Here is a 23,580-nt window from a genome sequence, read left to right as displayed (position 1 = left end):
CGAACTACAAAAAGACACTGAGTGTAAAAACTTTACTTATGCTTCAAAACTAAATAAACAAAAGAACGTCCTCGGGTGGGCTCGAACCACCAACCTTTCGATTAACAGTAGAACGCGCTAACCGATTGCGCCACGAAGACTTGGGGTGCTAGCTCATTGTTTTCTTTATAAATTGAAAAAATATGTTACTGTTACACGTTAAATATCATTTGATAAATTTAAAAATAATTTATATAAGATATGTTTCTTATAATTATTGTTCTTATTTGTTTTCTTAAAACCAAAACATACAATATTATTGTTCTCAACTAATAAATTGATAATAAAACTAACTTTTATTATTATAAGTAGGCAAAAATCTCCCCGTCGGGGAATCGAACCCCGGTCGCCCGCGTGACAGGCGGGGATACTCACCACTATACTAACGAGGATGGGGTGTGGCCAGTACGGGGATCGAACCCGCGACATTCGCGTTATTAGCACGACGCTCTAACCAACTGAGCTAACCGGCCACACGAAGAGTTTGCGTTTTTTAAGTTATTATAAATGACTAGCGCATTATGACGTAATAATACCATTAAAAACTATTTTCATAAAAATACTGTTTTTTTATAATTACCATATATACAATTGTGAAGTCTTAAAAATAACTTAATTTTATTAAACTTATGTTAAGACTTCTCTAAAACATTTCATTAAAAATTTGTGTGATTTAAAAAAATCAACATTCGAAAAAAAATTGTAATATTACTTCACAAAACTAAAAGATACTTGCTTTTTTGCTATCTATATTAATTAGTACTTATCAATATTTATATACTGTAACTATGAGTGTACGCCTTTTAAGCAACAAAAAAATAAAGTTGTAATTAATAATAGCTAAACTAGTTTGATTGGGATTAAAAGTTAACTAAAAGCAATTTTTATTTTTAATTACAACTAAAAGACTCATTTCTTACTTATTGCGTTTTGTTTTAAAAACTATTTCCAATACAGAATAGATTAAAAATACTGGCTTAATTTTTATAAGTCTAATATGTTTTAAAAAAATATTATAAAAAGAAATTATCTATTAACAGTTAACCAGCTAAATTTACATTTAAATACGAAAGAGTTAGTTTATTTAACTATTATTATAAAATTAATACGTTTTATAATTTATACTTAATCATAATATTATCTACTACCATAAATTAAAAAACTATGAAACTAGCAAAGATAGAGCAATTAAGTATATTTAATAAAATTTATAACATATCAATAATAATTAAGCTAGTCAATATTAAAAATAAAAGAGCCTGACAGGGGACTTGAATCCCTGACCGTTGGATTAAAAGTCCAACGCTCTACCGACTGAGCTAGCCAGGCTTACGCTTGGATGTTGATTATTACGAATATGTAGTTGATTATTACGTCACGATAGCCTAAGTTTTGAGGCTACAAAATGCAAAGTAACTGGACTGCTATACCATTAAATCATCAATCAAAGTGTTGATGGTTTTGAACTTCAAATTTTCTTATTCTAAATATTCTTAATTTGCTTTATTTCTAATTCAGATCTTTTACTTAATTATGCTATATTTTAATCTTAAATTTGATGGTCAGTTTATCAATAATCAAAGGCAATCTTGTTTATTTAATTATGACATTTAGTATAAACAAATATTTTAGTAAACTTAAACTGAATACAACTATGCTCAATAGCAAAATTTAACAATTTTCTATCAAGTTGAAAAATGTAAATTATACTCTACAGTTTAGTATTTATTTTTATTTCAATATGTATTATGTGTTTTCTTAATGACATTTAAATAAAACATTAATATGATTCAGTTTGTATAAGTCTATATACTTTTTAAAATACTGTCAATCAAAGTGGACTGGCAGTGTTTTTAGAAAATCAACTATTAGTTTCAGATTTATACTAACAATTAAAGTGGTTCGTCTACCGAATATGTCTGAATGACATTAATTAGCTTATAATTGAGATTGATGTTAAATTTGAATTAGGCAGTTTGTAGTTGTGCTTCGGATATCCCATCACAACTTTTCTCAATTGTACCGGTTTATACGTTTCACCCATGTTAAACACAAACTGCTTATTAAATACAACTTCAGACTTTATACAATTTTCTCAAATTATACTTTATATCACTTTTTATATGAGACTTTTAAAAATTACTTCTATACACTCAATTATACTGAACATTTTAACAAATCTAGTTTATATTATAAACCATAATTCTAACGATATGGTTTTTTAGTTAAACTTAAACTTTACCTCATTTAATATTAAATTTTGTTATCATTTTTACTGTGAACATTTATATAATTGAATTTGACTGCAAGATTTATTTTACTTTCAAGCCACTCTGCAATGCTGTGTGTAAATAAAGACTAAATTATGCTCACTGCAAGTTAAAACAAATATATGAATTATGTTAATGAACATAATGTAAATATCATACATTTCTATGTGTAAGTTGTAATTATGTTATCATAGATATCCATCCATGTGTAAGTTATACATAATTTGAAAAAAAAAATTAAGACATAAATTCAACAAAAACAACATTTTAATTGCACTTTTTTCTTAAACTAAGTTATAATAATAAAAATTCTGTAAGTTTACAAGCTACAACAGAGCTTTAATATTAATGAAATTTAATTAAGCAGCGGTATAACATTGTGAAATAAACTTACTTGATATTTATTAGTACTCAAGAACTAAAAGTTTTGTTTTAATAGAAATTAAAACTACTGATACTAGTTAATTAACAAAGTTATCTACCTCAAAGTCAAACTATTATTAACAAGAAAAATTATATAATATAAGAATTAAAATAAAAGTTAAATTATGATAATATAAAATTTATTTACTGCATTTTAAGCTTTATTAATTTCTATACAATAAATATGTTTCACTTAATGATAGTCAGTTGTTACACTGGTTTTAGCATTGATGATTCGATATAAATCTTAAAAGTTGTAATAAAAAGTGTCAAAAGTATGCTTCTAACCCACGCCAACATTTGTGGACAGAACGCCTGAGTCTGGCGCCTTAGACCTTTGGGCCATCCTGACTTGTGATGAAATAATTGTAGTAGCGTATATATAATATGACGTAACAATTCGACGTTTGAAAACAGTTTTAATTTGCTTAACGTTTAATCAATTGACTAGTAATTAAAACTCTTGGTATACTGAAGTTGTGGACTTATCTGATTTTTAATTTTTTGTAATACTTTGTAAACTTGTTTTGCTATACTTATATTATTGTCTTACTAACTTTTTTATCATCATTATCAAATGTTTGTCGCAATAAGTTTTAAAAAAGTTTGATGTTAATATTTGGAAAAAAACTTAAAATTTACTTTTTTATAAATATTTACTAGGTACAAAATTTTTTTTATTGAAATCTGGTAATAGTTAGAATTGCATTTCTATTATTATCTGCTCTTTACTTTGTATATTTAGAATCTATTATATTCTACACAAATCATTATATAAGCACACTTAAAAAACACTGAAATGCAAAGTTGCTTTAATCTTACACAGGCAAATAGTTTTTTAAATAAGTTACAAAAGAAACCTTACATTTATTACTCAATTTAAAAAAATGATTGCGGACCAAATAATCAAATGTTGTTGATTTACCTTAAAGTTTAAAGAAAATAATTTTAAATTTAAAAATTTTTGAAATATATAGAACCTAAAATTTTTATGTTTCTAAATTTTTATTTCGTTTAATACTTTTTTATCATAATGGCTTATAAATTTTTCACAATGTAAACAATTGTTGTTAAACTATTTCTGTAATTAAGTAAACTTTAAACTGTTTAAGAATAGATTTTATCACTATTTTAAAGCCTGCTAACACAAGGAACATTTTATGCGTCTTAAATAAAAAATATTAGTAACTAATTGAATGTGTGACTTTTTTACAAGCAACTTAATTGTATTGGATATAATATATTTTTAATCACCAAGTTTACAATCAAACTGATGATTACAGTTTTTTTTAAACTTAAACAAACTATAAATGCTAAAATTAATCAACACAAACTAACAATAGACTGAACTGTGTTGAAATTTTAAAAGTTTGAAAAAACTTGTAGGTATTTTTCAGCTGAAAAATGAAATTAATGTCAAATTAATGTTTTAAGAAAATTAACATTAGACTAGTAATATAATGTACAAAAAAATAATGATTTTAAATAGTGATGTACCGGACTCACTATCCGGGTCCGGGTCCGGCCGGATATTGCCATTTTTGTCTGATATCCGGATCCGGCCGGATTCTAATTTAAAAAAAAAGTCCGGATCCGATTCCGGCCGGATTCTAATTTGAAAAAAAGTCCGGATCCGGCCGGACCCGGATCTAGTTAGTAAAAAAGAGGATACTGAAAAGTATTTTTTCAAAATAAACCCTGTGTAAATTAATAAGAGTCATTTTTGTCTGTTAAAATTAAACACCTACCGTGATTGGCTCATTTTGTACACGTGACTAATTTACATTTGTTTACATTTAAACTATGAAATAAATATTTCAGAAATGCAACTCCTTACATATGTTGTAAAATTGAAAATTTTTGAATCAATACTTGCATTATTTCTTGTTTAAAGTTGAGCTCAGAGAACATTTAGAGTTAATACGGTTGAATGTACGAGCCAATGCGAATCATATGACGAAATGTTTCAAACTAATTACTGATGCAACAAAACATCAGAACATGACAGGCAGTTTATATGTAATTACTTAGTTAGTTTGGTGTGCAGCTTGAAGCAACAAAATATCTTGAACTTTTTTGTGAATGCCTATTGTAAGTAATGTTTTGTTTTAAAAGTGAATATTTCAACAGGTGTTTAATTGTTTAAATATTTAAGCCAGGTTTATAGTTTGATAGTTTATTAAAAATTTTATAGTTTCTTGTTTACTAAAAGTTTTATTTAATTTATAGTTTATTGTTTTAAGTCTTTTGATATAGATTTAAATAGCTTCCAGTTTTTAAAGTGTTACCAAAGTAATTAATAATTTTGTATATGCTAGTAATTCTTGTTGTGTTTTATATAAAAGATTCATCACTCAAAACTGTCGTGTCTGATTATAGAAAATAGTCTCAGTTAGAATTTAGTATTTGTAAGATATTTATTAAATAAGGTAGGATTTAGTTATGATGGGTAGTACTAAAAAGTTAGGTGTACCACAATGAGTCCACAACTTTACTACCAAATTGTCAACCTTTGCTAGCTGTTCTACTGATTATTAGATTAAAGTAATTTTTCAGTTTTTAAAAATCTCATTCTGACTCAGGCTTGTTTATACTCACTTTAGCTATTTTTATTGACTTAAACAGTGGCAACCCTGCTAGTTTGAAAACTTTTGGGAATTTTAGAAAATTTTGGACTGCCTCAGGCTGTTTTAGTTTTTTATAAAAAACTCAGGCTAGTTTCCTTTTAAATTTTGAATGAGTTTGAGCTGATCGAGTTTTTAATATTTTGTAATTTTCTAGTGTATTTTCTTCTAGAACTTGATTTCAGATTTTTAATTGTAAATAACACCTAAATTTGTAAACCTTGTGGCTAGCTGTTTTACTTATTATTAGATTAAAAATCTTTTTTTATTCAGTTTTTAAAAACCTCATTTTGACTCAGGCTAGTCTATACTACAGAATACAGATGTACCGGACTAACTATCCGGGTCCGGCCGGATATTGCCATTTTTGTCTGATATCCGGATCCGGCCGGATTCTAATTTGAAAAAAAGTCCGGATCCGGTTCCGGCCGGACTCTAATTTGAAAAAAAGTCCGGATCCGGTTCCGGCCGGATTTTAATTTAAAAAAAAGTCCGGGTCCGGTACATCACTAATTTTAAATAGCTTCAACAAAATATTATTATAAATAACTTGATATCATCCTTTTGTTGACTGATTTCCAAATGATATTAGGTTTAAGATTGATTCATAAATTTTATACTGAATTTTTACAAAAACCTACTTTAATAGAGAACTTTAATAAGTTTTTTATTAACATACTCAACTATTACACAAAAAATTAATATTTCATGAAATATGTTTAATAAAGCAAAGATATCTATTTACTTTGAATTAATAAAAAAACAAAAATTTGTATAAATAAGACTAACGCAGTTCCTCGAAGGATCTCAAATTAATTTATTTTTTGAAAATTCCGTTGGGTCCGTTGTACGAAGGCAAGGTGAACTTATTTGGTTTGGAGAAAGACGACTTGTCGAGATTTGATTGGTCGAAAAACTTTTCACGTGACTGATCAAAACGCTTGCCTGATTGGCTGTTTGGCTTAACTAGCGATTCGGGAATCACTGGCGAAATAAGACTGCACAACATCGTAATTTTTAGTTATCTATGAACTTTTTTATAAAATTTCATAAAGTAAGTGACTTTTTAAAAGTTATTTAAAAATAATGTAATTGTGAGTTATATAAATAAAAAATATATATACTTATCAAAAAGCTAATTGAGCAACATCTTAGTTTACAACTCTTTTTTTTATATCAGTAAAATACATTCATTAAAAATTAATTGATATATATATATATATGTATATTTTCCTACGTTGTAGTATAAGTTTAAATTTAAGTTATCCTATGTGTATAAGTAAAACAAAACACAAATTCTGTTTTTTTTACTGGGCGGTGAAGCATCAATAATTTTCTGCACTGCTTTCCTTCGAAAATGTTTACTATTGTTATTGAGAGGAAGTTGGAACAGTTTTTTAGAAATGGGCGAAAATTCGAAGCTAAGTAGTTTTGAAAAGTCTGAATGGCAGGCACTACGTATCCCGATTGTCTGCTTGTTGAAATATCAATTACAACAATGTTGGATTTTTTGAATTATAACAGGGTTAATACTCAAAAAATTCACATATGTAGACTGACATGCCTCGATTGAGGCTAAAACTTTCGTGATCAGCGTTATTGGGCTTATAACCAGATGAAACGATGTAGCTTATTAGTTTAGTTGTAACTGCGTAATCAATTAATTAAGGAGCTTTTATATATATTTATTATATTTCTAATTTTTATTTATACATGGACCGCTAAAAGTATCTTGAGAAGTTGAGTTGTCGGATATAACTCCAGGGTTGACACTGATTTTTGAGAAAAATCATCTGGGTTTTCTGAGTTTTTTCCAGATTTTTGAAACGTTGTTGGGTCTATTTTTAGTTTAAAGTTAAGTTTAAGGTGATAAACTGTGTTAAATAATATAAAAACATTTTGAAAAGATACTTTAAGCTGAGGTGTACTTTTTGCCATCATTTAGATGCACTGGACCAGGGTTTCCAAAACTTTTTTCTAAAAGGCCCCCTTTTTTTTTGGATATTCTGCACTAAACTGTATTTATTAAATATTTAAACAAATTTTAATTAACAAATAACAGAAAGTTTTGTAAAACGCGGACTGAGCTTATAACTTATTTTTTTATTTTTACCGAAACATTTTTAATTTCGATTTGTTTTTTTTAAGTATATAGAATTTATTGGTTTTTCGATTTGAACATTATAAAATTTATATAAATGTAAATGGTAAGGTTTAATAAACACAGTAAAATTTAACCATAATGAATTAAAAATGAAACTAGTATTTCAGTTGTTTTCCTTTAGTTTAAAAGTTGTATTTAGTTTAAGAAATATTTGCGTCAAAACTTATTTTCATTTAAGTAAATAAAAGTGGAATTTTAATTTAAACTCATATACTTTTTTAAGTAAAATTTAGTAATGCTAAACTTAAGTTTTTATTTTGTTGAAATGAACTTATTTTAATATTTCCAGCTAAAACCATTAATTCTTTACAAAAAGTAAGTATGACTATTAATTACTAAAGTTTGGTGCAAAAATTATTTAAGCTTTAGTTAGCAAGATCGATTGATAATCATTTTGTATACAATAACTATATCAGCTAATGAAAATGCTCTTGTTTTTAAATGAAAAAAATTACAATACAGTTTAATTTTAGAAACACACCCAATTAGAAATTTATCAAAACAATCTTATTTGACTATATTTTGTATTTAAGAGCATTCCGTTAACAGATACCATCATTAAGGAGCAATTGAAGTTTATAAACGTGATAATGCCATCATTTTCACAAGCATTGTTGGTTCAGCGGTAGAATTCTCGCCTGCCACGCGGGAGGCCCGAGTTCGATTCCCGGACAATGCATTTTAAATAAATATTTATCAACTTTAAATATTATTAAGCAATAAGAAATTTTCGCTTATTTGAAGCTAAAACAAAGCTTTTATGACTACCACAAATAAGGTCTACCGATTATAGTCATTCAATTTTATTCGTTTAATTTTAAAACCAAACAGCTTTTTTTGAAAAGTTAGATAAAAGGTGAAGTTTTAAACTATAAAAAAATACTATATAAAATAAAAATAATTTCTAGGGCTGTCAACAAATGGTGAAAAGGTGCGCCCAACGTGGGGCTCGAACCCACGACCGTTGGATTAAGAGTCCAACGCTCTACCGACTGAGCTAGCCGGGCACGTTGTAGTAGAACTTTATTGATTTTTTAAAGCCTTTGTGACGATGTTATGACGTAATAATGCATTGACGTTAAATAGGGCTCGTCCGGGATTGAACCCGGGACCTCTCGCACCCACTAAGACCAACAAGCCACTTGTCCTGTTAAGTCTTGGTTGGATTCTATATCTATCAGGTATTATGACATAGTATTAAACTGTTGTCGTGGTATTTCCATAACTCTTGTGCTACTGTTATATGAAGGCAGTTTTTTGTTTTAATGTAATTAATAGTAGTAGTCGTCACTGTTTATATTGTCTACCTGAAAACTCTAACATAGTTTATATGCATACCAAATACTTACTTTATGTATAACTTAAATGATAAAAATAATTACTATGCTTTTTATTTAAAGTAAAACGGTATTCAAAAACAGTAGTTGTAGTGATATAATTATGAATTTGTGATTTATTTTTAAGCTAGTTTTCCTTAATCAGGGTTGCAAAAGGTTTTTGAAATTTTTTTCCAGGTTTTCTAAATTTCTTCTAGTTTTTTGGAAGTACAATTATTTTTATTTATTTTTAGTAAAAAATTTAAGTTTAAATATTAAAAATATACAGTAACGCTAATGTGTTTTGTAATAAACAAAAATTTAAATAATACAAAAAAATTTAGCATGATAAATTTTTTTTACTCATTCAAAATTTTATCATTCTATATATAAAAATTGTTTAAAATTCCATAGTTTTTAGTGATTTTTGTTTGAAATTTCAGGTATTTTTAAAAATTTTTCAAATCCCAGGTTTTACATAATTTTTAACCCTTAATTCTAGATTGTTCTAGGATTCCAGGTTTTTCGGCAAACCTTTCAAATGTAAAAATAAAATGGGAAAACTCACTCATTTGCTAACAATTCTGTTTGCATTAAAATGAAAATTAGATTAGTAAGCAAAACTTATAGCTACGAAATTTATTCACTTAATCATTTAATTTAATAGTACAAATGATAACTTAAAAAAAAAGAATAATTAAATAACTTGGCATTAGAAATAAAAGTGCTATGCATATATCAGGGTTCGTGCGCAAAATTTTTTTCATTTAGCCTGACTGAGACCAACTTAGCCTGACATTTTTTCAAAGTAAGGAAAATCCCCTTTAGAAGTCATTTTAGGTATTTGGGGGTCTTGATTAGTACTATTGTAGTCTCCTGCTTCAACCAGCTTTATCTCAAATATATTTTGAGCTTTAAAAACCTGAAAAAAGCAATTCATAGCTTAGTTATAACTCAATAAAACAAGACTAAACTGTGAAAAGATGCATTTACCCCCCATGCCCTTAACATAACAAATTCAGCGATAAGTTTTTTAAAATATGTGTTTTATCTAATCTATTACTAGTGTAAAAATTTAATATATATTACTAAACACAATTGTTCAATTTTATTAAGCACTAAGTAGAAACATTATAAGCAGAAGATTTATAATAAAACTATGTGCATTGTTGTGTTTTATTAAAATTTAAAATGAAATGCTTACACAAGTATTAAAATAAGTAAAAAATGTTTATTATAGTATTTTGACTAATACTTAAAATTTATACATAACTATAGCTCCCAAACTCTAAATAAATACAGTGATTGTTGATGTCATATCAGATTTACAAAGCTTACACTTGAATTAAAAACAAAACTTAAATTTTTTGTGCTTGTTAAGAAAAACGAATAGTACCTAAAATTTGTACTCCCACAAAATTTAGTGCTTATATCTTAAGCTGATTTTTAGTGTTGTGAATATTTCTACTAACTTTAAATAAACAGTTAAATATATGTACAAACTGCTAAGAGTTTTAATATAAAAAGTATCTGGTATAAAGCCTTTAAATTAGAAATTAAAACAGTTCAACTAACTAAGCACTGAAAAACATAGCTGATGTAAACAAAATCAAACAAACAGTTGTTGAACTAAGCTGTAATGTTTAAATTGTATTATTTTTTATGAATTCTCATAATTATGACGTATATAATCTACTCAAAACCAAATAATAAAGATACTTAAAAAATTTTAGAGGTTGAACAAAAGGTTTTAAGCATTTTTTTTTACAAATACTGACTGATTTTGTCTTTAATAACTAAATCTTTATTTAGAAACAAATTCACATCTCAATTTGATCTTAAAAAGATTTCTCCATTTTTTTAATCAAAAATTTTCAAGTATTTGAACTGAGAAAAACTGAGATTCTCAAACTTTTAAATAAAAAAACTGATTCAGCCTGACGCGCACAAACCCTGACTTATATATATTTATACGCCTAATTTATATTTGTTCTAGTTATTTTTATTAACTACTTCAGAACTACTGTGTAGATAAGAAAAAAATATTGTAAAAACATTATGAGTAAGGCAAGTTACCAATATTCACTTATAAGTTTATTTGTAGAATAGAATTTTTTTATAAATAGTTTAGTGGTCATTAATTATGTTCAGGGTTGCCAAATTTAGGTCTATTTTAGTTTAAAGCTAAGGTTAAGATTAAAAACTGTGCTAGGTAGATAACAACACTGAAAAGATGCTGTTAAGCTACTTTAAATGTGTTTCTAATATATAAAAAAGTTTGATGATGACAAAAAAAATTCAACTATATGATAGATTTTTGTGTCAAATTTATATTTTACTACATAAAACTTAAAAAATGTTAAAATTTCCTAGTTATTTTGTAATTTTTATTCAAAAACCCAAGTTTCTTGCTTAAATATTCAAATTCAAGGATTCGGGGTTTTTGGCAACCCTGTCTATTAAAACTATAATAATTTCTAGATTTATTAAATTAAGTTTAAATACTTAACTACTCAGTAAAGTATTTATTTAATAATAAATTTTGAATTTTATTAGACATAACAATGTTTCACTCGTTTGAAAAACGAGATCTTCAGTTGCTTAAAATCTTATTCAAATAGAATTAGAAATAGAATTCAAATCAAATAGAAAAATTTAAAATTTTTTATTGATCAATCTCCTTTTATTTTATTTAAGTTGAGAACTTTAATTGCCACCTTTAAAGTATAAAGTACGCAAGTATTTATTTTGTTGTGGTTAATCAAATATGAGTAAAACAGAATAACGATAAATAAGGGTTATTTTATGTTATGCACTGGAAATAATTGGCGACAATACACATTTTGCATAACATTTTTGTTTCTTTGCAAGTTTATTTTTCTATTCTAATTATATATTATCAGTTTTTACTAGTAAATTTAATGATTAATTAATGAATTTCGAAATTTGAAATTTTCACTTAGTAAAATAATTTTTAATGGAAACAGATTTGTTAATAAGTGACAAAATTTTATTTCTTTCTATATGTAAGACAACTAGCTCAGAAGCAAACCACAAATTAATAAGTATATCACTACAACCACTTTAGTCATTTAAGTTATACATAAAGTAAGTATTTAGTATGCAGATAAACTGTGTTCGAGTTTCTAGTTTTTAGGTAGACAATATAAGCTTTGACGACTAGTACTATTAATTACATTAAAACAAAAAACTGCCTGCATATAACAGTAACACGATAGTTTTAGAAATACCACGACCACATTTTAATACTACGTCATAATACCTGATAGATATAGAATCCAAACAAGATTTAACAGGAAAAAGGGCTTGTTGGTCTTAGTAGGTGCGAGAGATCCCGGGTTCAAATCCCGGACGAGCCCTATTTAACATCAGTGCATTATTACGTCATAGCATCGTCTTAAAGGCTTTAAAAAATCAATAAAGTTCCGCTACAACGTGCCCGGCTAGCTCAGTCGGTAGAGCGTTGGACTCTTAATCCAACGGTCGTGGGTTCGAGCTACAACTCACTGAAGATCACATGAAATTTTACATTTCAATGTGTGAAACAGCTGTATGAATTATAGTTTTTATATAATTAAATAAATAAATATATTTATATATATATATATATAAAGTTTATTTAAAGATGCAAAACTCAAAGCCCTCAAGGTGGGCTCAGTGTGAAAAATTTATTTTATTAAGTTAAATAACTTAATTATATATATATATATATATATATATATATAAACTAAGGTTAATGTTCAAACTTGAACACCTTCTACTGAGCCCACTTGAAGGGCTTTTAAATAATTTATTTAATTGACGATTTTAAAAATGCTGGAATATATGTTTCATAATTAGGTAGATCGATTTTTGTACTGAATATTTGTAATGTACAATGTTCAATTCTTACGTCATATTGTTTTTGTTTTTTTTGTAAACTTTTGCATCTTTGTTTACCGAAGTGCTTTTAATTTTAAATTTGAACTGGCTGAAGATAAAGACAATCTTTTTTGTCTTTATGAAACATATGTTCCAGTATTTTTAAAATCGTCATTTCAATAAATTATATATATATATATATATACACAATATGTATAAATTGTATGTATATTTTTAAATGTGGAAACAGGTCTAAATCGCACAAAATTGCACGAAGTTACTAAATTGCACGAAGCCAAATTTGCACGAGGACACAAAATTGCACAAAGACGATTTTATACGGGTTACATTTTTGCACGCGAATAAAAAAAATACCGAAAGAAAAAAATAAATATATAACAGAAAAAAAAGCTACCGACCGAGGGTAAGGGTTAGGGGTAACATTGATAATAAAAATAACCAATAAAAATTTTAAAATAAAATTTAATTAATTTTAAAAAAAGCTACCGACCGAGGGTAAGGTTTAGGGATAACAGTGATAATAAAAAAATAACAAGAAAAAACTATTTCAAAAAACTAAAAACAATAAAAATAACTTACCGACCGAGGGTAAGGGTTAGGGTTAACAGTGATAGTAAAAAGAATAGACTATAAAATTAATAAAAAAAAATTGAAATAAAAAAAAATAACACCTGCAAAATTGTCTGCTTGTGCAAAAGTGTCTTCGTGCAAAAGTATCTTTGTGCAATTTTGTGCACTCGTGCAGTTAGTCAGCTACCCTATGAATGTATATAGAAAATAATGTGATTATATAAACTGAATCACTTTCCACAGAGCCCTTGTTGAAGGACTTTAAAGTAATTTATTGAGAAAATTCGAGTTTACAAACAACAGAACATATGTTTCATAAAAAAAATAATTAATCATTAGCAGTTCGAAGTGAATTGCACTTTGCTAAACAATAATACAAAAGTTATTGTATGTTTTGGTTTTTACAAAACATACAAATAGATACCAACTGTAAGAGAAGAAATTAAATAATACTTATTCATTGATATAGGCACTGACGAGGTCTTTGACCGAAATTTAGTTTGCACAATAAAGTCTTGAAAGAATAGATATTATACAAAAGTTATGAGAAAAAATATAAAAAACAATATGACGTAATTATTAAACATTGTAGAGTACAAACATTCAGTGCAAAATTGTTGTACTCTACAATGTTCAATAATTACGTCATAGTGTTTTATTGTTTTTTGTATAGTTTTTTTTTTATTATTTAGCAAAGTGCAATTCAATTCGAACCTACAGCTGAAAAAATATTTTGATTGGTCAAGTTTTTTATTTAAAAATAAAAATGTAAACTTAAAACAATGCCAAAATCTCAAAAACTGCAGCAAACGATTTGGCATATGTCAAACTGAAAGATACAAATTAAGCTACAGAAGTAAAAACTTGCAACTTAAGTTATAAGTGATCTGTCTCTTCGGAACTAGCATTATTTTGCGGTTAGCTATATATTTGGAAAAGTTACAGCTACTAGAAAGCTGTTTGAAATTATGCAATTGCCGGATACGGAGTATGGTAGAAAAGAATGTTAGTTCAATTTTAAAACTTCATAAATTAGTTGTTGAAGCTAATGATTGTGTTTTTTTTTATATGACGTAGTGTTTTGAGAGATAAATTGTTATTTACATAATTAGCTATAAAAAAATTCTGTATATGCTTTTAATTTTATTGTAATTTGCAAAAAGTCACTTTTGCACGGGTAAATTTCTTTTAATTTTTACTTTTATTCCTTTTTACTATCACTATTACCTATAACCCTTGGTCGGTAACTTTTTTCTTCCTTATTATTATATATTTTTTGCCGCTCTTACCTCTAACTCGTATCTTTAGTCGGTGTTTAATTTTTTTATCAATACATTTTTTAACTATCACTGTTACACCTAACTCTTGGTTTTTTAGTTTTTTTTATTATCTTTTCAATTTATTTTTGTCTTAATTTTTTATAAGTCTGAAATTATAAGTCTAGGGCATGTATAAGTGACTTTATTATTATCTAAGTCGAAAAGTCAAAAAATATGTGATTTTTGGGCTTTAAATCAATACAAAATTTTTTTAGTTTTTCTTAATGAAGTAAAAACACATCCAGTACATATGTTTATATTTGAATTTTACAGTATGACAAAAAAATGCTGTAATCCTTACCCCTAACATAAGTATGGACGAAATACATACATTTTTTTTAGATTGCCAACAACAAACTATTATTAATTTTAAAATATAATATTAAATACCAACTAATCAAAAGGAAACAGGTGTTTTATTTACTATTTTTCATATCAGAACAGGGTTGCCAAATGTTTTTGCAAAAATTTTAAAAGTATACGTTTTTGATCTACTTTTAGTTTAAAATTAAGTTTAAGGTAAAAAACTAAGTTAAATAGTATTAAAAAAATTTGAAAAGATACTGTAAAGCTACTCGAAATGTGTTTTTTAATAAAAAAAATTTGATGATGAGAAGATTTTTTGTATCTTTATGATATATATTTTGTGTCAAACAGAAGTATTTATACTCAACATAATAAACCTGTCAAAATTGCTGGATTTCCCAGTTTTTCTTTTCAAATTTTCTCAAATTCCAGGTTTTTTGGCAACCCTGGTCAGAAGCGTTCGTCAGAGTTATTGAAATTTCTATTTCACTCACATTATCTCCATATCTTTCCGTCTATAGAAGTTTGTAAATAATGTAATAATTTTCATTTAGTTGGCGATAAATATAATTATTTGGTTTCATTGGTAAATTATAAAACGCGTATACTGAAAGGTATAGTTGTTAACCAAATTTTTCGACCTATTGAAGTTTGCTTTCAAAGCTATGTAATTAAAACTGAAACCTTCTAGGATTCAAACTATTTTCTATATACGTTGCACTTAATCTCAACACACGAACAATTAAGTATATGTTAAGTATTTACAACCTTTAAATAAACAAAAAAAATCAAATTGTAGGAAATCGCAATGGAGCCAAATTATTGCTTATTATGAAAGTTATAAACCCGACAATTATGAAATTATATGGCTAACCAGCTTTGAAGTACAACAGACAATAGATTACAAAAAAAATTCAATTTTATAATTTTGCATGAACGAAATTGAATTAAATTTAAACTAACAGCAGAAATATGTGAGCTAACGGTAAGATGAAGTCTTAAAATTTTTGAAAAAGCAAGTCCAACTAAAGTAGGGATGTAGGTGTCCATTAAATTTCTAAAACGGATGGGATCGTATTTATAATACTTGTTGCAGCTAATGTTTGTGTTATAAATACATTACAAGTACTTTTGAGAGATCAACTGTTAAGGGCATAGGGGGGTAAGCACCCTTTTTTTGGTTTTTGATCTTATTTTATATAGTTTTTACTAAACTACAAGATGCATTTTATAGATTTAAAAAACTCAAGGTAATTTTTAATATATAGCCGGTCAAAGTCGGAGGAAACAATAGGTTCCTTATGGGAGGCGCAAACTAAAAAGGCAAATAACTAGAAATAATTAAAAAAAACTGTCTTTTTTGGTTATTTTTTATATAAAATTTTTATTTTAAAAAAATTCCTTTCGACAGAATTTTTTAAATATATCAAAGAACATGTCCTGAAAATTTAAGGTAGTTATCTCAAAAAACGTAGGAGAAGATAGATTTTTAGTGAAGTATATCTATTTTTCTGTTTTAGTTTGCGCCTCCCATAAGAAACCTATTGTTGCCTCCGAATAGTTTTCATTTTGAACACAGCACTTTAGGCTAAAATTGCTTACTCAACCCACAGTTTACTGTATTTTATACTCTGATAGTTCAATCAAAAGTTGGCAAGTGTTTCTTGAAATAAACAGAACGTTCGCTTAAGAAACGTTATAAACATTATGTTGCAAAAACTTTGCATTTTAGCGTGTGATACTTTTGTATTTGATGATATATACTTATCATGTGTTATTTGTATAAGCAAGAATTTTTTAAGTTAATCTTTGAATAATATAACATTTGCTGTTTTGACTGTTAAAAAATATTTTTAAAAGAACTAATTAATTTAGCACAACAATACTAATATGATTATGAAAAAAATAAAACCACGAGTTTTACCAACATAATATTTGCACGTGGCTGTGACTAATATATTCGAGTGTTAGTTTCAATAATGTCTCTAAAACTGTTTTAGTTTTATATTCTATAAAACAATTTTAAATCCCTTATAAATTAAACATTCTGTACTTTAAATAGACGTTATAGAAAAAACAAAAAATTTGAACATAAAACATGTTATAGATAACACATAACTAATTTTAGATAAATGGGTTCTTAAAAATTTATTAGAATTCGAATTAATAAGTAACCATACTAAAGTAAAGATTTTACTCAAAGAAGTATTTTTTGGGTGTCAAAAACAGTGTAAATTTTACAGTTTAAACTAAACACCATTATGATACACATGGTTGCCAAGGTTTTTTATTAACTTTTCCTGGTTTTTAAAGAACATGTTTTTAGTCCATTTTCAATAAAAAATAAAAATTTAAGGTAAAAAACTGTCTTTAACAATAATACAACATATATTTGTAAGCTACCTTAAATGTGTTTTTAGTAAAAATAATCATTAATTATAATTTTTTATACGATTATTTTTTTGTATATAATTGAAAACTGATTACTTAACATGTAAAACTTCTTTAAATTGCCAGGTGTTTTAGTTATTTTGTTTGAAGTTTCAGGTTTTTACAGGTTCTTTAACCTAAATTCCAGGTTTCAGTCACAGGTTTCAGAGTTTTTGGCAACCTAGAATACAAAAAAATTTTAACAACATACTTGGTTGACTTGTATCAGGTAGTTGTTGCCAAAATTTTTGGCCGCTTTATGGGATTTCTATCTCGAGCGGGTTCGTACCTGCTAATTTATGGAAGTTATTTTGCGTTGACCAGATAAAAGATGAAAACGACAGACCCGGCAGCTGCTAATAAAGTTCCTGTGAAATTATGATTAAATAAATAAGTACTTGTGAATGTATGATGAAATAGATAAGTACCTGCATCATACACTTTATGATATATTTACTTTCGATTAAAGGCTTTTTTTTATAATAAGCAATAAAACCGTAAACATAAAACAAAACTTCTGCATGTAACTTGACGAAAAAATAACAGAAAAGATGTGAACTTAATTATAAAGGCAAAAGTAATAAGTCGGTGTTATTTAAAATTCCAAAATGCATATTTTTCTAGAAGGGCAATTTAGCACAATTAATTTAATTCAGTTGTATTGGAAAATCTGCTAGAGAGCTACTTGAAATCTATGATGATATAGTTTATTTAAACATTTTTCTTAATCTTGCATTTTTTGTTAAAATTTAGGTATATATACTACTTTTTTTAACTAACACTATTTACGCTATTTGTACGAATTATCAGTAGTTTTCAGAAGCTACATTAAAACAATTGTAGTTATTTAGTAATTGTAGTTAGTAAAACTTTAAATCAACCAGCTCGTAATGTCAGTTTATTCATGAAAATTATTATACAAAACATTGTAAAATAAACTTTTTAAGATTTTCAATTTAATTAGTAGAATAAAATAATCATATTCAGTCCCAGCTAGCTCAGTCAGCAGAGCGTAGGACTATTAATTCAACGGTCAGGGATTCTAGGCCCATGTCAGGCTTCCTTATTTTCTTTTAAAATATTGATTAGTTTAATTATTAGTGAAATGTTATTAATATAGTGTTATTAAACATTGTTATATCTTTGCTCATTATATTCATACGTTTAATCATACAAGTAGATAAAACTATGATGAAGTAAAAATCTAAAATATTAATTTTATAAGAATAAATAAATAAACATCCTCTGTAATTAAATTTAAATTTAGCAGGTAATTTTTTGATAGATAAATTCTTTTTACAAAACATTTTTTTGTTTTATAACATATTAGATTTATAAAATATAACCCTTTTTTTAATATCCTGTATTGGAAATAGATTATAAAACAAAATGCAGTAAGTGAAAATTAATTCATTTAGCTGTTACTACAAAATAACCAACTTCTTAATATTTAAAATACTAGCTGTTACTTAATTTCAATCGCAATTAACATTGTTTAGCTATTTTTAGTTAAAATCTTAAATTTTTATTGATTAAAGATTGTACACTAATGGTTACAGTATATAAATATTTATAAATACTAATTAAAATAGAACGCAAAAAAGCAACTATCTTTTAGTTTTGTTAAGTAATATTAAGTTTTTTTTTCAACTTTTCAAGTTTTAAATAAATCACAAAAAATTTTGAACTAAATGTTTTAGATTAGAAAGTCTACTAGCACTTTTAAAGGTTTTATTCAATAAAGTACAAGCACAGTTAAATGTAAATACACATAGTTAATTTTTAATATGTTATTTATTACACTAAACAATCAAATAGCTTGCAAAACTTAGGTAACGTATATTTTTATACAAGTACTTAATATTAAAAGTTGATCTTAAATTAGTTACTTTTACAAGAAAACGGGTTGTGAAACATCACTAAGTTTAATCAAAACATAAGTTTGATAAAATGTACATAGATTTAAGACTTCACAATTGTATATAGGGTACTTATAAAAAAAAGTATTTTTACAAAAATGGTTGTTTTTGATATTATTACGTCATAATACGCTAGTCAGAAATATACTTCTAAGAAATGCCTAATGAACGTGTGGCCGATTAGCTCAGTTGGTTAGAGCGTCGTGCTAATAACGCGAATGTCGCGGTTTCGATCCCAGTACTGGCCACATTTCATCCTCGTTAGTATAGTGGTGAGTATTCCCGCCTGTCACGCGGGCGACCGGGGTTCGATTCCCCGACGGGGAGTTTTTTGCCTACTTATTTTAATTAAAGTTGGTTTTGTTATCAATTTATTAGTAAAGAACAACAATTATAAGTAACATAACTCATATAAATATTTTTAAATGATATTTAACATGTTGAAGTATTACAGTAAATAACAATTTTAGTTCATAAAGAAAATAATGAGTCATCACAACAAGTCTTCGTGGCGCAATCGGTTAGCGCGTTCGACTGTTAATCGAAAGGTTGGTGGTTCGAGCCCACCAGAGGACGTTCTTTTAATTGTTTAGTTAAGAAGCATAAGTTAAGTTTTTACACTCAGTGTCTTTTTGTACTTCGTCATTTTTACAATAGTATGAAGTTAGTTCAGACATCTAATTCTTTACATTGATTTTTTGTTTTGTCGCTGATAAAGAAACATTCTTATATTTTTAACCTTCAAAACATTCGTCGTAAATAATTTTTTACCTTCAGTTTTATCTAAATAATAACTTGTATTAAAAAGGTGATACACCAAGATAAGTTAAACCGTATTAGTCCTGGATCTTAAATATTAGTAAGTTTTCATATGAAAAATTTAAGTATTAGGTAATAATTTGTACTTAATAAAAGGTATACCATGTTTATCCCATATTTGCAAATCAGTAAAAATAAAGTAAACAAGAGCTGATTGATAAATTTTTAAAGAAAAAAATAATGTCCATTAATAGTCCTGAGCATACTCAGGGTTGCCACAAAACCTGGAATCCTGGAAAAACCCAGAATATGACACAGAGTTATGAGCATTATAAAAAATATTGAAAAATTCACCCATAATTTTCTCGCTTATAACCAACACAAAACAATCATCAACATAGCTGAGGTACAATAATTTGTTTTTGAAAGCAGGAATAACTTTTGACTTAATACAACCCAAAAGTATGTTAGCCTATGTTGGTCCCAAGGGGGATCCATGGCTATCCCGTCTTGTTGAGAATCAAACAATTGCTTTCAATTTTTTTTATTGTACCTCAGGTATGTTGATGACTGTTTTGTGTTTGTCAGAAGCATTGAAAGTAATCTGTGAAACTACTTTAAATGCGTTTTTTAATATATTTTATATAATGATAACGAAAATATTTATTTTTATCAGCGGTTTTTTAATTTTTTTACATGTTTAAAAAAAAATATTTAAAACGAACTTTTTGAAGGTTAAAAATATAAGAATGTTTATTTATTTGCGACAAAACAAAAACTCAATGTAAAGAATTAGATGTCTGAATTAACTACATACTATTGTAAAAATGACGAAGTACAAAAAGACACTGAGTGTAAAAACTTAACTTATGCTTCTTAACTAAACAATTAAAAGAACGTCCTCTGGTGGGCTCGAACCACCAACCTTTCGATTAACAGTCGAACGCGCTAACCGATTGCGCCACGAAAACATGTGGTAATGACTCATTATTTTATTTATGAACTAGAATTCTTTTTTACTGTAATACTTCAACATGTTAAATATCATTTAAAAAATATTTATATGAGTTAAGTTACTTATAATTGTTGCTCTTAACTAATAAATGGATAACAAAACCAACTTTGATAAATAACTAGGCAAAAAACTCCCCGTCGGGGAATCGAACCCCGGTCGCCCGCGTGACAGGCGGGAATACTCACCACTATACTAACGAGGATGAGATGTGGCCAGTACTGGGATCGAACCCGCGACATTCGCGTTATTAGCACGACGCTCTAACCAATTGAGCTAACCGGCCACACGTCCGGCAGGCATTTCTTAGAAATATATTTCTGATTAGCGTATTATGACGTAATAATATCAAAAACAACCATTTTGATAAAAATACTTTTTTTATAAGTACCCTATATACAATAGTGAAATCTTAAATCTATGTACATTTTATCAAACTTATGTTTTGATTAAAGTTAGTGATGTTTCACAACCCGTTTTCTTGTAAAAGTAACTAATTTAAGATCAACTTTTAATATTACATTTAAGTACTTGTATAAAAGTATACCATACCTAAGTTTTGCAAGCTATTTGATTGTTTAGTGTAATAAATTTCATATTAAAAATTAATTATGTGTATTTTCATTTAAATATGCTTGTACTTTATTAAATAAAACCTTAAAAACTGCTAAAATGCTAGTAGACTTCTACTCTGAAATATTTTATTCAAATTTTTCTGTTGTTTATCTAAAACTTGAACATTTGAAAAAAAAATTAATCTTTTATCTATAAAAATTTTAGATTTTAACTAAAAATAGCTAAACAAGTTTAATTGCGATTGAAATTAACTAACAGCTAGTATTTTTATTATTAAGAAATTTATTATTTTGTAGTTACAGCTAAATGATTTATTTTTCCTACTGCATTTTGTTTTATAATCTATTTCCAATACAGAATATATTTTAAAAATTGGCTTATTTTTTATAAACCTAATATGTTATAAAACAAAAAAATGTTTTGTAAAAAGAATTTATCTTTCAAAAAATTACCAGCTAAATTTAAATTTAACTACAAAAGATGTTTATTTATTTATTCTTATAAAATTAATACTTTTGATTTTTACTTCATCATATTTTTATCTACGTGTATGAATAAACGTATGAATATAACGAGCAAAGATATAGCTATGTTTAATAACACTATATTAATAACATTTCAATAATAATTAAGCTAGTGAGTAGTTTAAAAGTAAAAAAGGAATCCTGACATGGGACTAGAATCCCTGACCGTTGGATTAAAAGTCCTACGCTCTATCGACTGAGCTAGCCAGACCGAGCTTAGAGAAATTTTATGCACTGTTATGCGTAGAGAATTATGGTTAGCTGTCTAATTTGCACGAGCGTACAAAATTGCACGAAGGGTCACTTTTACACGAAGACACTTTTGCATGTGCAGACAATTTTGCACGGAGACATTTTTGCACTGGTAAAATTTTATTTTTTTATTTTCTGTATAATTTTAATTTTTTTTTTTTTAATTCAGTTTTTTTTACTATCACTGTAATCCTAACCCTTACCCTTGGTCGGTAAGTTAATGTTTTTAACTTTTTTTTTTCTTAATGTTTTATTTTCGTTTTTATTATCACTGTTACCCCTAACCCTTACCCTCGGTCGGTAGCTTTTTTTTTAATAATTTAATTAGTTTTTTTTTACTATCATTGTTACCGCTAACCCCTCGGTCAGTAACTTTTTTTTGTTTATTTTAATTTTTAATTAATGTATTTTTTACTCTCGTGCAAAAATGTAACTTGTGCAAAATTGACCCTTGGTGCAAAATCGTCAATGTACAATATTGCTGTGCAAATTTGGCTTCGTGCAATTTCGTGCACTCGTGCAACTTAGACCCGTAGCCGAAGATTATTGTTATTGAGGGGAGGTTGGTTCAGTTTTTGAAATTAAAGAAGATTCGAGGTTTTGAAAAGCATGAGTTGGTCTGAGTGGCAAGCACTATCAATTCAGATTGTCCATTTATTAAAATGTTATTTAAAATCATTGTAATAAAAGTGCTATTTACAGTATCAAATTACCAACTTATTTTTGTTTTAGGTATAGCAAACATAGGATAAAATTCAAAAAGTTACTAAACATTAAAAGCGTCGTCGGCGGGATTCGAGCCTGTGCGGGCAGAGCCCAATTGATTTCTAGTCAATCGCCTTAACCACTCGGCCACAGCGACTTGTAAGCAACGGCATATATGAGCGTTTATATATATATAGTTTGTAAGTAGCTTACAAATTATTTTCAACACAAAAACTATTTACTTGGATTTCGGGCAAACTAAAGCTGCATTGATAATTTTAAAGATAAAATATATTAACCAATTTATTGTTAACCAAGTCCATAAGTAAATTCTAAACTATCTAAGAAAGTTTTAAGCCTTACCATAAGTATGTATACTAATATTCAAAATTTAATTTCAATAACAACTAAAAGGTAATAATTAAACAATATACACTTTAAAATTCAAATGAGAAATGTAGTAAAAACT

General features: G+C 27.0%; 5 non-coding genes across 5 annotated transcripts; 1 reads left to right on the top strand and 4 right to left on the bottom strand.

Annotated features, from left to right (window-relative positions):
• Positions 1-438: 438 nt before the first annotated feature.
• Trnai-aau (transfer RNA isoleucine (anticodon AAU)) lies at positions 439-512 on the bottom strand. The gene has a single exon. It is a non-coding gene; the product is annotated as a tRNA-Ile (tRNA).
• A 7,942-nt stretch (positions 513-8,454) lies between these two features.
• Positions 8,455-8,527, bottom strand: Trnak-cuu (transfer RNA lysine (anticodon CUU)). The gene has a single exon. It is a non-coding gene; the product is annotated as a tRNA-Lys (tRNA).
• Positions 8,528-19,538: 11,011 nt separating this feature from the next.
• On the top strand, positions 19,539-19,610 carry Trnad-guc (transfer RNA aspartic acid (anticodon GUC)). The gene has a single exon. It is a non-coding gene; the product is annotated as a tRNA-Asp (tRNA).
• Positions 19,611-21,187: 1,577 nt separating this feature from the next.
• On the bottom strand, positions 21,188-21,259 carry Trnad-guc (transfer RNA aspartic acid (anticodon GUC)). The gene has a single exon. It is a non-coding gene; the product is annotated as a tRNA-Asp (tRNA).
• A 1,927-nt stretch (positions 21,260-23,186) lies between these two features.
• Trnas-aga (transfer RNA serine (anticodon AGA)) lies at positions 23,187-23,268 on the bottom strand. The gene has a single exon. It is a non-coding gene; the product is annotated as a tRNA-Ser (tRNA).
• Between the last annotated feature and the right edge of the window lie 312 nt (positions 23,269-23,580).

This window comes from Thalia democratica, chromosome 6, assembly GCF_965202585.1.
Source record: "Thalia democratica chromosome 6, ktThaDemo2.hap1.1, whole genome shotgun sequence".
In the NCBI taxonomy this organism is placed as follows: Eukaryota; Metazoa; Chordata; class Thaliacea; order Salpida; family Salpidae; genus Thalia; species Thalia democratica.
Note: the sequence above shows the minus strand (reverse complement) of the source record. Positions and strands in the feature narration are given on the sequence as shown.